The sequence below is a fragment of the Pipistrellus kuhlii genome, unplaced genomic scaffold, assembly GCF_014108245.1.
Source record: "Pipistrellus kuhlii isolate mPipKuh1 unplaced genomic scaffold, mPipKuh1.p scaffold_m20_p_20, whole genome shotgun sequence".
In the NCBI taxonomy this organism is placed as follows: Eukaryota; Metazoa; Chordata; class Mammalia; order Chiroptera; family Vespertilionidae; genus Pipistrellus; species Pipistrellus kuhlii.
In genome coordinates, this window is record NW_023425516.1 from 8702519 (window position 1) to 8715790 (window position 13272).

General features: G+C 52.0%; 1 long non-coding RNA gene across 3 annotated transcripts; it reads left to right on the forward strand.

The window, feature by feature from the left end:
- The first annotated feature begins 1209 nt into the window (after window positions 1-1209).
- On the forward strand, window positions 1210-12811 carry LOC118725565. 3 transcript variants are annotated; one of them, XR_004990043.2, is made up of 3 exons: window positions 9937-9947; window positions 12533-12537; window positions 12701-12811. It is a non-coding gene; the product is annotated as an uncharacterized LOC118725565 (long non-coding RNA). The 3 variants fall into 3 exon arrangements; XR_006742343.1 differs by lacking the exons at window positions 9937-9947; window positions 12533-12537 and adding an exon at window positions 1210-1258; XR_006742344.1 differs by lacking the exons at window positions 9937-9947; window positions 12533-12537 and adding an exon at window positions 9640-9649.
- The last annotated feature ends 461 nt before the right edge of the window (window positions 12812-13272 follow it).

Here is a 13272-nt window from a genome sequence, read left to right on the forward strand (position 1 = left end):
GTGCCCATAGGCCAGTTGCTTGTCTATCATTCAGTATGCTTTAAAAAAAAATTTTTTTTTATTGATTTCAGAAAGGGAAAGGGAGAGAGGGAGAGAGAGAGAGAATCATTAACGATGAGAGAGAATCATCCACTGGCTGCCTCCTGCACTCCCCACACTGGGGATAGAGCCCACAATCTTGGCATGGGCCCTGACGGGGAATCAAACCCTGACCTCCTGGTTCATAGGTCAATGTTCACCACTGAGCCATGCCAGCTGGGCATAGCATTCAGGAGCCTTGCTCTAATGCATGGGCTCATGCATTCGCTTTTCCATGTATTCAATACATACTAAGCACCTACTGTATTCTTGGCACAATGCTAGGTCCTGGGGACTGAGAGAGTAAGACAGAGTCCCTGACTTTATCCCAGTGCACTAGGGGGTAAGATGGAGGAACTGAAAGAATGGGACAGGACCATACGTGGAGGCATGGGATTCAGGAAGGAGGCGAGTGGAATTCCCTGGGAGAAGATAGGCTATGTCTTAAAAGGAGGAGATCTTTGAGTGGTTAGTAGGAGTTTGCCAGGCAAGGAAGTGGAAACAAAGGCCATTCGAATGAACGGGAACAGGGTAACAGAGATACATGAAAAAGAAATGCCGAGAGGACAGTGAATGTTAGGTGGCTATAGTTAGACTCTAAGGGACCTGTTGGGGTCATTGTATCCTGGGCCGGTGTCTGGACATTGTCCTGCAGGCTCTACAGCAGTGGTTCTCAAATCTGAGCATGCACCGGCATGAGCTGGAGGGCTTGACCACAGATGGGTGGGCTTCTGCTCTTGTAGGCATCATTTTAGAAGATGACTACATGAAAACAGATCAGGATGTAGCGATCTTACAGTTCTCCTCGCTACCAAATACCAAGGCTTCCTGGAGCCTGCTGGGATTTCCTGGGTTCTCCTCAGAATGTCACACCGTTTCCCACAAGCCCACACACAGGTGGTACTGATCAGGCTCAGACTGAAGGCACCCAGTCCCTTTGGATAAATCCATGCCTAGCCAGTTCTAGGAAACCTTTTCTTTTTTCTTTTTAAAAATATATTTTATTGTTTTTTTTACAGAGAGGAAGAGAGAGGGATAGAAAGCTAGAAACATCCATCAGCTGCCTCTGGCACACCCCCTACTGGGGACATGCCCGCAACCCAGGTACATGCCCTTGACCAGAATGGAACCTGGGACCCTTCAGTCCTCAGGCTGACACTCTATCCACTGAGCCAAACCGGTTTCTGCTAGGAAACCTTTCCTTCACCTTCGTACACTTCTCCACCTCCAGACAGGCTAGGCTTACAGGGCTCCTTCAGCTAAACCCGGCTGACGTTCTCCCTCCACCGGGAAGGGCTGCCCGGAGGACGGGACGTGTGATTCTGCAGAGCTGCTGGCAAGCGCGCTCTGGAACGGCAAGCTCTCCGCTTACCCACAAGAGAACAATTACTCAGGTGGCGTGGCTAATCCAGCCACTTCCCCATGGGAAAAACAACATCCTGTCCATCTCGTCCAAGGAAGAGAAAGGAGACATCTACTCATTTATAAGAGGAGAGTCCCCTGATGATTGCCCCATGAAGGTTGCTATTGCTGCTGAGTCCTGAGATCAGGTGGAGAAGGGGGAAATCTGATTCTCCCTTTAAGGGATGAAAAAGGTTATTGCGGGCTCCGGTCCTCACACAGTGTCTCCCTCTGCAGCAGGAGGAAGCATTTGCTGACCTCCTCCATGCTAGTAGTGGAGGCAGCTGGTACAGGCAGGGGAAGGTCTCCAGGCAGCGGGGCCAGAGCTGGGCAGGTCAAGTCAGCTGCCACCTGATGGTTTAATTACTTGGAAAACTTCCCTCCCCGGGGTGGTGAGGCCCCAGCAGCCTACGTGACTCACGGCATATGAACTCCTGAATGTCTTAGGAATGAGGCTCGCCTTGGTTTTCAGCAACCACTCAATTCCCCCTGAGGCATCTTGTGGGAAAAAATAAAATAAAATAGAAGGGGGAGGGGATGTCCTGGTAGCAATTCTCAAACCACAACCAATCCCCACCTGCGTGGGACATTCCCAGAGGGTTGCCTACTAGCGGAGAAAAGAAATGAGCAATTCTGTAGGACCTGCCACGCGTTCCAGAACTTTCCTCCCACGGTCTCCTTGACTCTTTTACAACAACCCCATGAGGCAGATGGTGCAGGTGCTGTTTTAAAGTGGGAAGATGGAAGCTCAAAGTCTAAATTCTCCGATGCAGGAACAGGGGCACCGTGCCCAGTCTCACCCCAGCATAGCACGTGCTATCGGAGAGGGAGGCCACCGGGGTAGCTGCCCATCAGCAGCGCTCTGCTCCCCTGCATCCCTGCCTCCCACGCTGACAGTGGAGGGCTAACAGGAAGGGGATGGCGGAGAAACAGGTCAAAGGGGGAGGGTGCGAGAGCAGGGGCAGAGAAGAAAACGCGGTGCAACCTGGATATGGAGAAGGGGTTGGCCTTGGAGGCAGAGCCCGGGCTGGCACCAAGAATGATAGCCATGCTGGTGAAACCTGGCTTACTCCCATTCTCTCCAGTTCCAGAATGGCCTCTCTCTTCCCTGGGACCCATTCATCAGCTCAACAACCATTTATTCAGCACCTGCGAGGTACCAGCTACCCTAATGGGCACAAGGGATACGGCGGGAACCAATCAAAAGCCCTCCTTCAAAGAGCAATAGTTCTAGGGGTTTCTATCCAGCGGCTTCAGGCTGGCTTTAGGCTACTTAGACTTCTCCACTGGGGTGCCCCCTTCTGGTCCCTGTTTATGTGCACCCACACATGTGCACACGGACACGCAGGGGCTTACATAGGCACCCTTACATGCACGTGCAAGTACACATGTGCACATGCCTCCTGCCTTGCAGTCCCCTCTTGTTCACCTCTCTTGCTCATGCACACATGCACTGACACACATACACACGTGTACACACACGTGCAGATGCAGTGACACACAAACACACGCACACACACCTGCTCCATGCTGAGGGTAGCGCAGAGGCACAGGCGGTGGGTCCCAGCAACCCTGGAGGGCACTCTGCCCCCCCCACCCCACCCCTGCCTCCTGCCCCCTGCTGTCAGTGGGGCATGGCCGGGGATTGAGGCCGGTTGCACAGGAAAGAGGCTGGTGTGGAGTCCCCCGATTCCCAGTGGTCCCCACCTTCCCAGCTTCCTCTCTGGGGCTCACGAGCAGCTCAGGGTCCCGCCTGGTGACCCCCATGTCCACAGCGCCCGGGAGGGAGGCAGGCAGGGCTTCCCCGCCCAGACCCGGCCTCTCCGGGCAGATTACTCCCTTCTTTGTAATGATTTCTAGGGCCTGGCCTGGTGGGAGGAGAGGGAAGGTGCGCTCAGCAGTAGCTCTTGGGCAAGGCACAGGTGGAAAACAATTACGGGCCATTTGGAAATAGCCTCGGCCCTGGGTCTGTCGCAGAAACTTGGACTCTGTGGCCTGAAACCAGGCCGAGGAGCCCTGTCAGGGGGTGCGGACGTGTGCCTCCCCGGTGATGGATTAGATGCTCCTTCCTCCCCAGGCATTTTCTGCCGGTTGTTTGTTTGTGTCTGAGCCTAGCAACCGCCTGCCTCTGCCTCTCTGCGCAGAACAGCCCCCGTGAGGCTGCGGCTGTGCAGAGGACAGCGCACCCCGTTCCTTCTCCGACTCAGCCTTTCCCACGCCCCCCAGCTGCTCTCGCGTCACCTCCGCTTCCTGGGCCGGTCAGCACTTTTGAGAGGTTCTCTGAAGGCCATTCCTACCTCTCTGCCCCCTCAGGGAGGAGAAAGAAGGGAGCACAAGGCAGGAGAAGAGCCCCCCCCCACGCCCCATAGGATTCCTGGATGCATTTATTGGCCCCCCAAGTTGGCAGGTTCTATGAGGCCCCCACAAGGTCAAGCTGCGGTCATGCTCTCTGGGTCTGTGGGCTGGAGGCTTTCTCCTTTCGCACCTCCTCTGGCTCAATGTCAACGTCAAGACGCTAAGACAGAGCCTGGGTCTCCTCTTTGGCACGGGCACAAGTCCCAGGAGGAGCAAAGAGAGCTCTTCCCTTGTCCTCCGCCCCAAACACGGCTGAGACAAAGCCACGTTGGAAGCAGAGATGGGAGCTAGCTCCCGCGAGAGCATGGAGGGCGTTTCTCTGCCCTGGGTGCACCTGAGCGTGGAGCTGCTGACCTGCAGTTGGGGGGAGACTTGGCTCCCCTCATTGCCTGTCTTTCAGCTCGTGCCCTGGGAGCCTCCACACGGCACCCCTTTTAGCACCCCCTGGGCCTCTGTTACACATGTGTCGTCACCTCCGTTCAGCAGGGGAGGAGAGTGAGAGCAGAGGGGTGAAGTGACCTGCCAAGTTCATGGATAGCTCTCCACGGGAGAGGCATAACAGGACAGACCAGACCACCTGGGACTAGTTTTATCACCAATGGGAATTTATCTTCCTGGGAATTTATTTTCCTGCTTCTTGCAAAACAGGGGATGGGTTTGGGAATCAGGGTGCCTGCACTCCATCCATGGCAGTCATGCCAATTTCTTTTTTCTTTTTTTGAATATATTTTATTGATTTTTTTTTACAGAGAAGAAGGGAGAAAAGATAGTCAGAAACATTGATGAGAGAGAAACATATATCAGCTGCCTCCTGCACCCCCCCCACTAAGGATGTGCCCGCAACTAAGGTACATGCCCTTGACTGGAATCGAACCTGGGACCTATCAGTCCGCAGGCCAACGCTCTATCCACGGAGCCAAACCGGTTCCTGCAGTCATGCCAATTTCACTACAAACAGCCCTCTTCTGCCTCCTAGATTTCTCTCACCGTTTCCCTGACGTGGAATGCCCTCTTCCTTCCAACAGGGCAGCTCTTACACACCCACGAAGGCCCGGCTAACAAGCTGCCTCCTGCACAAGCCTCCTCCTGCCCCCCTTTAGATTTTCCCCAGCTCCGATCACTCTACACTCCCAAGCTTCCATTCTGTGCTGCGCAATCTAGCCTTCCATTGCATCACTGTTTTGGATCCAGCGGTCTTATTCCATCAGCCATACCGGGAATCTCCATTAGGGCAGGGATCACAACATGGACCTTTCCCTGATGCGCCCCATCGTATCACGTGTGGGGCTGGGCACCAAGCCGGACTCACTGGCTCTCGTCTGGCTAATGGGCCGGACGCTTACTAAACCTGGCCGACTGGGGGCCAATGAGCTCTGGCCTCGGCATCTGGACGGGAGGTACTATTGGGCGTTCCGCCTTCAATCAACCGGCGGCAACTCCTCCTCACTGGGCGGCTGGCCTGCCTGGTTCCTCCAGACTGTCAAGAATGATTGCACCTGGATTACCCGAGTCAGCGAGACAAAGCATAATTGTATTCTCCATTCCCATTAAGATATCCGAGGTGACATGCGGGCGAGGCCCCTAACAAGGCCCAAACTGCATGCGGTGCACACACAGCTAGATAGGAAAGAGCTGCTCTGAAATGGAAATAGAACAAACACACACACACACACACACACAAACAAAACAAAACAAAACAAAACAAAACAAAACAAAACAAAAAAACAGGAGGCGAGTGATTGCTTTTGGGAGTAGTACAATAGTTCTGTTTTCACGTTGAAGAATTTGAAACGGTTCAAATACCTCGTCTGAGGCCAAGTCTGTTTTCCTGTTACCCTCTCAGCACAGGTGGGTGCTCACCCCTGACCTTGGCAGTGTAAACATGCTTTCCCATCCCTGGTCTCATTTTTTTGTCACAAAACCTTGAGAAGGAATAATAGTAACAACAGCGATAAAGTTTACACACTCTCTGCTTAATATCCGCTGTGTGGTAGGCACCATTCCAAGGGTCCTCGAGGTCCAGGCTGAAGAGAAAGAGGCCGAAGCCCTCGAGTGCTCTCTCCCACCTAAGACCCCCCCTTTGGACCAGTTTGGAACATTTACTTGTTCCCATTTTTCCAGATGAAGAGCGGCTAAGACTTTGGGGGTAGAGAGAAGAGTTTTGAAGCCTTCTACTTAGCTGTGATCTTGGCCAAATTCCTTCCCTCTCGACGCTGCAGTTTCCTGCCTGCAGAGCTGGACTGACAGGGCCTCACACTGTTAAAGGAGCCACTTAGGGAAGCGCTCAGCACAAAGCCCGACAGGCAGGGCATTCTCCATCAACAGCAGCTCACATGACAGCGATGGGTAGGTGGCTTGTACCCCGGGTGGAGTTTTGGGGTGAGGGAAAGCTCTGTGGCTAGGGAAGGGGGACTTTTGATTGCACTGCCTAGCGGCTCTGTGGCTGTCACAGGCTGCCAGGCCCTGCTGATGGCCAGGTGTGGCCTCTCTCGAGTTCTTCAAATGTCTGCTTCCTAGTTGATGGTTGGCCTTTAGCTCTTTCTTTTTTTTTTTTTACAAAAATCTTCATTGTTGAAAGGATTTCATATGTCCCCTCTTTCCCTCAATGACCTCTTCTAGCCAATCCTCACCCCCCAGGTGCACACCACCCTATTGTCTGTGTCCATGGGTGATACATATATGGTTGATCTTTTCCCACCCACCCATTCTCCGCCGCCTTCCCTCTGAGGTTCGACAGTCTATTACGGTGGTCGGCAAACTCATTAGTCAGCAGAGCCAAATATCAACAGTACAACTATTGAAATTTCTTTTGAGAGCCAAATTTTTTAAACTTAAACTATACAGGTAGGTATATTGTTATTAACTTAATTAGGGTACTCCTCAACTGGCCTTTGCTAAAAACTCAAGGGGCCAAAGAGCCGCACGTAGCTCGAGAGCTGCAGTTTGCAGACCACTGCTCTATTCTATGCTTCCATGTCTCCGGGTCTCCTTTAGTTCTTTTAAAAACATTTTAAATATATTTTATTGATTTTTTACAGAAAGGAAGGGAGAAGGATAGAGAGCTAGAACCATCAATGACAGAGAACCATCGATTAGCTGCCTCCTGCACACCCTCCACTGGGAATGTGCCTGCAACCAAGGTACATGCCCTTGACCGGAATCGAACCTGGGACCCTTCAGTCTACAGGCAATGCTCTATCCACTGAGCCAAACTGGTTAGGGCTCCTTTAGTTCTTTATTCCAGAGAGACACAAGGCTTCCTTGGGGCCAAAGACAAGAAGGACGCGTGAAAGGCTGTACACCACAGTGCCAGGTGAACGGCGCGCAGTAGGAGTTCCATATATGCTGACCCACTGGGAAATCTGGGGCCCGGCCCCTCTGGCCCCACAGTGGGGGCTGCTGCTTGACATATTTGCTTGTGGAGTTCAAGAGACAGAACTGCAGCCACAGGGGGTAAGATGTCTGGGTGCCCAGGGGCTGCCATGCAGGTGGGGTGCATTTCAGCCTGTGACAGCCCTTAGAATGGGCACCTTGCTCACCCAGAGCTGGACAGCCTGAGACCAAAGGCTACTCCTTTGTTCCTTCTTGGCAAGGGCTCTGCTTAGCACAGGCTTCATGCTTAATGGCCTATTTGGTGTGTGTGTGTGTGTGTGTGTGTGTGTGTGTGTGTGTGTGGATGGGGGGTGGGCAATCTGCAGAACTACACGAGAAAAAGATTAAACTCATACTAAACCAAACCCAAACCCAAACATCTCTGCCCTCCCTCTCATCCTCCCAGCCCTTACTTTTACTCTGCGAGCTGTCTCCCAGCCAGCTCCCCTCCCAGGCAAATAATATTTATTCCATGAGGCCCTGACACACGGGCCAGAACAAGACAATGCTTGATTGTCTCTTCCCTCTCCCCCTGCGGCAAACGCTGGGCTGGAGCGAAAGACGTGAAAAGGGAAAGGAGCGATGTTGAGGTTCTTCTCGTGGGACCCGGCTCTGAGCTGTCAAAACAAGCCTGAGATAAGGGCAGGGGAGGGGCGCGGGCGCGGAGATTAGTGCAGCTACTCCTGACCTGCTCAGAAAGTTTTCCTCTTGAACCGAGTTCCTGGCAGCTGTGACCACTTAACCGGCTTTGGCTTCCATTAAACAGGAGAGTCAGTAAGTCACGGAGCTTAATGAGGCTATAAAGGGCCCGGGGAGTCACTCCTTCGGTGAAAAGTGCCAATTCATTGCTTGGGAGATAAAAAATCTGGAGGTTCTGACTAAGAGGTGCGTTTGTCTAGCGCTAGGGAATTGACGGCTCACCCCGCCGTGACCCCGTGCTAAGAAACAGGCTTGGAGGTGTCAAAGGTTCGGGCGCTGCTGATGAAGGCAGAAGTTGGAAGGTGGACGACAACTCGGAGGGGCTGGGTTGCTGGGTTCTCCCAGGTGCTTAGCTTGCTTTTGGGCAGGAAAGGTCTCTCGTCATTATTGGATATGGTCCATCAATGGGCACACGGAAGGCCGAGGCACTGTGGTCCCGATCAATGGGCACATCACCCTCAGGGGCTATCAGGAGTTATTCTACTCTCCCTCCTTGGAATGAGGGACTTGGTACATTGCTCCTGTGAGCAATACCTGACCCAGTGCTAGGAGAATCTTTATTTATAGAAATGGGGTCGGAGGGCAAACGGAAGCCTCAGGACCCACTTCCTTTGTAACCCCCCCACCCCAACAGGAGTGAAACGAGGGCTCCACCAAGTACGCATCAGCCTTTCAAAAGCTTTCATTTGTCCCAACTCATTGGAGGTGGTTCCCATCCCCATTTTGTAGACGAACACACTGAAGTTCTGGAAGGTTTGGTGACGCCTGAACAAGTGTGTCAGGCCCTGTGGTTCCGGGTCCTAGCCTGGACTTCCCATGTGCCCTCTATGAACTCTTGCTCTCTCCCAGGAAGCTGGGAGGAGAGCATGCCAGACACAAAGACCTGGCTTCTCACCTGGACTTGTCCACCTGCAGTGCCCCTCCTTACCTGTCAGACTGCCCATCTCACTCAGAGGCCTGGCATTGGCAATGAATTGGAGGAAAAGGACCCCAGAGCCCGTCTCCTGGCCCATTTCACAGGTGGGAAAGCAGGAGGATAAGTTTGGGGTGGTGTTGTGCCTAAGGGAGGGGGAGTTTGAAAGGACAAGTAGCAGCTCCCAGGAACCCATCCAGCACTGAGCTCAGATCCTGGCTGGAAACCCTGGGTAACTGACAGTCTGGCTCATCCCCTGCGGATTAATCAGCCTATAAAAGTCTTTTTTATTTGTGAAGGGAGGGGCATCTCTATATCCCATCTGTTGACACCTGGACTGAAGAGGAGCGAGAGCTGCACCTCTTTGCCCATCCCAGCACCACTGGGGCACTCCCTGCCAAGCCGATGCGGTTGCTGGGAAGAACACCTGGTGGGTGAGGGATGGGAAAGCCTCTTGCTGGCAGCTGCCCCCTTTGCCGAGAGCCATGATCATCACTCCGTGGATAGAAGGCCCCGGCAAGAAGCCCGAGAACACTTCTTCCTGAGGCACCTGCCCCAGAGCGGTGGACTCAGCAGTGAGAAGGGGTTCGCCAGCACAGAAGCTGGCTCCCTGAGACCTCCCAGCTGGTCTTCCCATGGCTCTGTTCATGTTGACTCCAAAACCAAATGAGTAGATGAATCGGGAGGTTTGCAGTCTTAGGTTACAGGTCTGAGCAGGGCTCACCATCCCTTCACTCTGGTTCCTTCCCGTCATTTCAGTTCTGAAGGCAAGACAGCAGAGGGGAAGAGCTTTAGGCCAGTGTTGGAGGGGCTGATGGACTTGGTTTCAAAGTGCTATCAAAGGACAGGTGATTCTGGTGAGGAAAGAGCATTGGGAAAGAGCACAAGGTCAATGCCCAAGGTACATGAGCTCCAGTCCTCTCTCAGGCCTGAGCCAGCTACGTGACCTTGAGCATGAGTCAATCTTTCTGGACCCCCATCTCCTCACCAAGAAACAAAACAAACTGGTGTGATGCTCTCCCAGGGCTCCTTCCAACTCCAGCATTTCATGGTTATGCAACTCCTCGTCTCAGCTCTGATGTCCTTCATTTGCTGAGAAAATGCCACCGACACACCTGAGGTAGGACGTGTGCTCGGAGTTGTTTTCCCTGCCGTGCTGGCGGATGGGCAATGCTCCACCCTGCCACCTGCCCTGTCCCCTTTGTCTATCTCAGCATAACCATTATGGCTTGTCTCAGTTTCGGTTCTCACAAGGGTATTTCTTGGATCACATGATCTCATACATCTAGAGGAAATAATGAACAACATAAAATGATGAACAAAAACAGACCCAGAGACAGAGAAGCAGCGATCAGATTGTCAAACCTCAGAGGGAAGATAGGGGAGGGTGGAGGAAAGGGGCAGAGATCAACCAAAGGACTTGTGTGCGTGCATATGGGCCTAGCCAGTGGCCATGGACAACAGGGGGGTGGGGGCATATGTGGGGAGGGGTTTGGGATAGAAATGGGGGGATGAGGACAACTATGTGATACCATAATCAATAAAATTTAAAAAAATAATAAAGAAGTCCCACACAAGGAGGCTTGCCCATGGCCTCTGCTGTCCTCTAGAGTCCCTGGGGTGGGGGTGAGGGCGGTGGGGTATGTGCCATCGATGGTCACACCACTGGGCTGGGAGGTCTGGGTGGTCTGAGTCTCAATCCCGCCCTCCGGAACCAACTTGCTGGGTGGCTGCAGGCAAGACTTGGCTTCTCTGAGGCTCATCCTAATGGGATAAAGCACCCGCCCTGGGAAAGCACTCAGGGACGCTTCAGTGGAAGAAGCCAGAGGAGCATGAAGCAGCCTCATTGTGGAGGCTGAGCATCTAAATCCCAGAGCCTTTGGGAGCCAGTAGCCCTTTACTAATGGGCTGTGGCTCAGCAGCACTTTGTGCGTTTCCCAGTTCACATGGCATTAGGGCCTCCTGGCAGATGCTGGGCCGCTGGTTCACGCACACTATAAACTTGGATCAAGGCACCCTCTCCTTGGATGACTTCTGAGCCCAGTCTTGAAGCATGTCCATGGGACAATGAATAGCTCTGCCATGCGTTTCAGTGAGTTCTTTACAAGCCTCACTCAGGCCTTGGGGATCTCCGCTTCCTTCATCCGACTCAGGGTGGCTGCCATGCTGGAGGCTGCTGAGTCACACAGCCCAGGCCCGTTACCTGCTGAATATGGCTTTCTGGGACTCACCTTTCCGGCGTAATGAACCCACAAGACGAATCTGAGAGCTCCTCCCTCCTCTCTGTCTTTACTTCCTCCTTTCCCCTGGCCATTTCCTTCCCCCAATCTCCACCCCCCACTCCCAACTTCTGCCCTTCAGGTGGGAGCTCCTGAGCTGGGAAGAAAGAAGACTTGATACCTGTTTCAGAGAAGATATCTATGCCTGGAATTACACATAAATGAGTGAGAACCCTTACAAATGTCGGATCCTGCATTACAAACTTGACATGAATTCTAGAAGAATATAATACTAGCTCACAACATCAATCCCACACATGATACCACTAAAATGGAAACGGTGGACTCACATTCTTCTTTTCTCATAACAAGGCCCCTGGTTTCCCTTTAGGATCTCTCACTAACAACACACCAATAGATATCCTTCTCCCCTTTACACCTTGGTTGTGTCGTAAAACAAACCACACCACACAACAGTGAACTTTGGGGCTGGTGAGATCTACATGAAAACCTTTACTTTGCTCTTTGTTAACTGGGAAACTGTGAACAAATTCCCTCTGTGAGCTTTAGCTGTATTATTTATAAAATGGGATGACCCTCTACCTCACAGGGTCAATGTGAAGTTCCATTTCAATATGAAGGTCAATTGCCTGGCATGCCATCTGGCACAGACTAGATTAGGGGTGTCGAACTCAATCAGAGAAGGGGCCAAAATCTAAAATCCAGCCTAAATCGCGGGCCGAATGGTTTACTGAACAGTCATAAACTGTCATTGTGATGGAAACGCAGCAGAGTGCAGTGATGACAGCGCGGTGCGGGCCACATTGCAAGGCCTGGCGGGACGGATTTGGCCCGCGGGCCTTGTGTTTGACACATGTGGACTAGATAATCAATAATGACAACTAAGCATACTTCACAGCATTGACAGTGGCAGGAGTGATGTGTGCAGTAGCCTTCCTTGGAGTGGAGACAAGAGGGACTGACTGGCCTCCAATCTTCTCACTGGAAATCCTTTCAGCAGGTGGCAACAGCTCTGTCTATCATCCACATCATCGGTCCAATTGGCTTTCACAGATTTATGCAACAATTTTTATTTTTTACTTTTTATTGACAGCCTTGTAAGTTCTGAACAACAAAACCCCCGTCCTCATAGGGTTTATGGACTAGTGAGTTTTGGGGTTAAACATGGGTCACCAGAGTTTAATATAGCTCTTTCATGTCTTTATTGCTTTAAGTTACCCAGTGACCCCTCCTCCCCCAGTCTCCCAGCTCAACCGGCTCTAGATAAGGATACATTGAGGCAATGTAAGGTCTTCCATAGACACACACCAGCCTCTACCAATTTTCTCCTATTGCCAGAAACTGGCCAACTTACATGGTTTGTTTTCTTGGAAGGCTATTTCATCCTTCCAGAGTTGAAGGAATGTTTTTCTGATTGAGTAAGTTGTGAATTCAGGCCCCTCTTCCCTGTTTTTGAGAGTTAGGGCAGGCAGAGATCACGTGGCACCTGGCTGAAGTAGTCATACAACTCAATGCCATGTTTTTCCCTTTGCAAGGGGAAACAAAAATAAAGAATATGGGTGCTCAGCAAGTAGAAAAAAAGCTAGAAACCTCTGAGGTAGACTGTGGGAAGGAGGCCAGGGCAAGGGACAGAAAGGCAGAGCTTAGAGCAGCGGTTCTCAACCTGTGGGTCGCGATCCCTTTGGGGGTCGAATGACCCTTTCACTGGGGTCGCCTAAGATCATCGGAAAACACAGATATTTACATTATGATTTATAATAGTAGCAAAATTACAGTTATGAAGTAGCAACGAAAACGATTTTATAGTTGGGGGTCACCACAACATGAGGAACTGTAATTAAAGGGTCGTGGCATTTGGAAGGTTGAGAACCACTGCCTTAGAGCCTGGCTTCCCCGGAAGTCTCTGCTGTCCTAGCCACGACCATGGAGATATTTAATAAAAATGGAACTGTGTGGCTGTAGGCCATCACAGCCAGGTGTTTCTCCCTTCAGGTCTCGGGCATGAATGCTTGTCTCCTGGCTGTCAGTGTGAGTGTTAAGCGAGGACAGTGATGAGATGGTGGGGACGCACTTGACACCGCCATGAACCCTTCACCTACCACTCAACCCAACCCCAGGGATTTCTGAGCTGTCGAAGAACGTTTGATGACTTTCTCTGCTTAATCAGGCCCCGTTAAGCTCCCTTCGGGCTAAGTGCAGAAGAAGGGGCCGTGA